This window comes from Pteropus medius, unplaced genomic scaffold (genome assembly GCF_902729225.1).
Source record: "Pteropus medius unplaced genomic scaffold, Ma_sr-lr_union100, whole genome shotgun sequence".
In the NCBI taxonomy this organism is placed as follows: Eukaryota; Metazoa; Chordata; class Mammalia; order Chiroptera; family Pteropodidae; genus Pteropus; species Pteropus medius.
In genome coordinates, this window is record NW_024342257.1 from 5,703,526 (window position 1) to 5,707,807 (window position 4,282).

General features: G+C 37.1%; 1 pseudogene; it reads left to right on the forward strand.

Annotated features, from left to right (window-relative positions):
- The first annotated feature begins 3,882 nt into the window (after positions 1–3,882).
- On the forward strand, positions 3,883–4,001 carry LOC120600182 (uncharacterized; annotated as a pseudogene).
- Positions 4,002–4,282: the final 281 nt, after the last annotated feature.

Consider the following 4,282-nt stretch of genomic DNA (forward strand, 5'->3'; position numbering starts at 1 on the left):
CCATATTTATCTATTATTTACCATTCCAACATATAGTCCTGAGTTTTGACTGTTGAATGTGAAGGAAGGGAAAGAAAGAATGGTACACTGCTATTAATAAAGGGATCTTTAGAGGATGAGATGTCTGACTTTTTGTCATTCACATCTTTTCAGATGTTTTCACTATCCCTTATAACTCTCAGAAAAGATGATAATTCCTGGCCCGTTTTTTGTTCAGAAGAATCTCAGTCTTCTCTATTAGATGATTTGGGGTAAGGAAATGGTTAAGAGAAGAGGGATGGAGTAAAGATAGGAAGAAGCAAGTAAATATATTTTATGGAAAATTGAAGACTTTTGTTCTACTTTGGGGTGCTATTCTAAACAAAACTATGCTTATAATAGACTTGGGCATTAGGTCACCCAGGTATATGCTTTCCAAAGCACCTCTATACAACTTTTGTTACTCCTCCTCCCCCTCATTTATAGGTATTTGTTCTCTATCTTTCCTATTAAGATCCAAGGTTGAGGTTATATGTTATTCAGTGTAACATTTCCAGACCTGCAATAGGGCCTGGAATATAGTAGGTGGTTAGAATTAAAAGTGAACTTTGGATAAACTAATTGTGAAAGCTCATGGATTAATCACAAAGCAATTCTCCAATTATTGTATGTCAATTCTCTTGAATTTGGGGTTTATAACTGATCACAGATCAAGCTAGTCCACTAGTACCATAAAAGTTCCTCTTCTGTATTTTTGAGTAAAAATGGCTAATTTAATAAAAGTGATAACAATGCTGAAACACTTTACATGCATTATCTCATTTTGATGCTCACAACAATCATAGAGGAAAAGTAACAGATTAATGCCTTTCTCATTTCACAGATGAGAAAATAGAGACAGAGAAGGTAGGTTCCCACAGTTATATTACAGAACAGCAGACACTGAGCACTAAACCATCACATCAGCCTGATTCATTTTCTTCATGTGACAGTTCATCCTAAGTTTGGAGACCACTGTCCCAGCTTTCTTAACCAAGTTTTTCTCCCTCTCGTGTATTTTCTGTTTGTATTTTCTCCTTCCATACCCTGAGACTTAATAATTAAAAATGGTTCTAATACCACAAAAATATTAGTACAAAACATTTATAATAGTTTTATTCATTATAGCCAAAATATGGAAAGACCCCAGGGGTCCATTAATTGGACAATGGATGAACTTTGGTACATTCATACAAAAAAATACTGCTCAGTAGTAAAAAAGTGAACTACTGATAGACACAATATGGATAAATCACAGAAACATGCTGAGTAAAAGAAGTCTTGCATAAGACAGTCATACTGCATGAATCTATTGTTTTATTTGAAGTCATAAAAAAAGCAAAACTAATCAGTTGTGGAAAATAAAACAGAATAATAGTTGCCTCTGGGGATTGGAGGTAGGTATTTATAGGGAACAGACATGAAAGAACTTTTTATAGTGATGGTAACATTCTGTATCATTAGAGGGGTTTGAATCACATAAGTGTGTGCTTTTTATTTTTGCCAGGGGAATTATAGACTAATACACTTATGACTGGTGCATTTCATTGTATGCAGATTTTTACTCAAAAGATAAAAGAGCTATAAATAAATATTGAACTCTAGTTAATGATTTACATGCTGGAGTACTTGGAGACAGTGTACTGCTGCCTAAAACACTGAAGTACATAAAATTAAAATAGAATTATGGATGGATAGAAGGATGGGTTGGTGACAAATATGGGTTAAAGCAAGTACCATAAAATGTTAATTGTAGAACCTACGTGGTGGCTACATTGATATTCACTGTAAAATTCAAACTCTCTGTATGTTTGAAAATTTCTGTTAAAAAAAATCTAGGAAAAATTCTTCCAATGTATAAATTAAAAACAAAATAAAACTCTTCAAAACCATTTCACATCCTAAAACCATAAGCAGTATTCTAATATCAGAGTCAGCCAGATCTGAATTCGATTTTAGTATATCTGCTGCTGAAGCAAGTCAGCCAAACCTGAATTCAGTTCTTGGCTCTTTCACTTTCAAAATGTACAACCATGGGAAATTGAGTCCATTTCTTTGAACCTCTGCTTCCTTATTTAAAAAATGATGATGAGATCAATGATCTACTTAATGTAAATAAATCACTTAGTAGTGTCTTGGTGTTCTATTATTCTATTATGTGTATGTCTGACTATAAAAGAAAAACATGTATTTATTAGTGAAATATATAAACAGTGAAAGGAAGCTACAGGTACCTGTGAGTAAACCTGGAATAGTTTTACCAATAATAGACACAAATATTAGCATCTAATAAGCAGATTCAAATGAATGTTTTAATAGGATTTACTACCCAAATATTACAAAAGAAGTGCTGCCTGTATAGACTTGACACATCCTATCTTGGAGATCCTGCTAGTTATCCATGAGATTATAATGAGGAAAAATTAAGTTAATTTCAAAATGAGGTAGGACATTTGGTAACAAGAACTTAATGATCACAAGAAATGAGCTGGAAGTGAAGGTTAAAAAAAAAAAAGAAAGAAAGACTAGGTCTCTGATGTAGGGAAGCCTGGCTCACTATTATTCTCAAGTTTTGGTAAGAGGGCAGCTGGTTTAAGTGGGTTCTTTGAAAGATAAAAAAAAAAACGTAAAAAAATTAGTCGGGCAAAATGGTGTAGATAATAGAAGCTTCATTCGTCCCCTCTTGCGAAGGCATCAAAGTAGACACAGAAACACAGAGCAAACAGCAAACAGAGTCACCTGGGGGTCTAGAGGAACAGAAACTTTACAACTTGGGAGAGAAATAAAAAATCACCCTGAAATGGATGGAGTAAGAGGGGGCAAAGAAGCAAGGCTGCCTGGTCCCCAGAAGCTGAATGTGACAGAGGCTATGACAGCTGCAGATGCCTCTTAAAGGGGCTGCGTCCACAAGCATACTTTCATGGTGACCGACCTGTTCGCTCTGAGCACCAGAGCCAGATTGGCTGCTCAGTGGGGCACCAGGGATTTACAGAGGGACACTCAGTTATCAGATGAGGGCCAAAGGCGAGGATTTCTCCCGGGCAGAAGTGCTGACAGTATCCATTGTTCCTCTATTGAGCCCCTCCCAGGCAGTGCTGCCATAGCTGAGAGGTCATTGAACTGGATAACAGAGGTTACAATGCCCGGAGGATTCCCTGAAACTCTGCCTCCCACAACTCTCAGCTCCACCCAGGCCACATCCAGTTGTATCTTCCTTGAGTCCCATGCAACTTGCTGAACAGCACCAAGACTCATACTGGTGGCAGCTGAAGTCGGTTTTTGGTGTGGCTTCTTGAGGGAACTATAAGCATAAAATCTGTGGATTGCTTGCTGAATCTTTACAGACGAACCAAGAGAGGCACAGGCTGGGGCTAAACTTGACCTGCAGCTGAACCCCTCTCAGGACTGTGCTACTAGAACCTACTACACAAAGCCACACTAATAAGAATAAGAGACTTAGGAGCTTTGCTGAGTACATAGAAACAGACACAGAAAGGCAGCCAAAATGGGAAGACATAGAAACATAAACCACATGAGAGGACAGAACAGAGATCCAGGAATAATGAAGTCAAGCAATCTAACAGATGCAGAGTTCAAAACACTAGTTATAAAGATGTTCAATAAAATTAAGAGAAGGGTAGATGAACTCAGTGATAACTTTAACAAAGAGATAAAAAAAAACATAAAAATTGAAATGGAAATTATAAAAGAGAACCAGTCAGAAATGAAGAATACATTATCTGAGATAAAGAGTATGTTAGAGGGGATCAACAGAGTGGAAGAAGAAGAGGATCAAAACACCGATATAGAGGATGGGGAAGCCAAGGACACCCGATCAGAATGGGAAGAAAAAAGTAACCAAGAGTCTACGGCCATGCTACCTTGAACTAGCCCAATCTCATCTGATCTAGGAAGCTAAGCTGGGTTGGACCTGGTTAGTACTTGGATGGGAGACCACCCAGGAAGACCAGGTGCTGTAGGCATAAAAAAATAAAATAAAATAAAATAAGGGATTGTAAGCTGACAAGGTTCTTGCAATCTGTGAGGTCAACCAAGGGTTGCCTTGCCTAAAAAAACAAAATAAAAGTAACCAATAATATTATAATAATTTAAGGAGTCTATGGGACACAATTAAAGGTAAAAACATCTTTGTCATAGAGGTACCTGAAGAGGGAGAACAAGAAATTGAATCTGTATTTGAAGAAATAACGATGAAAAACTTCCTTCACCTGGTGAAAGAAATAGACATACAACCCCAGGAAGC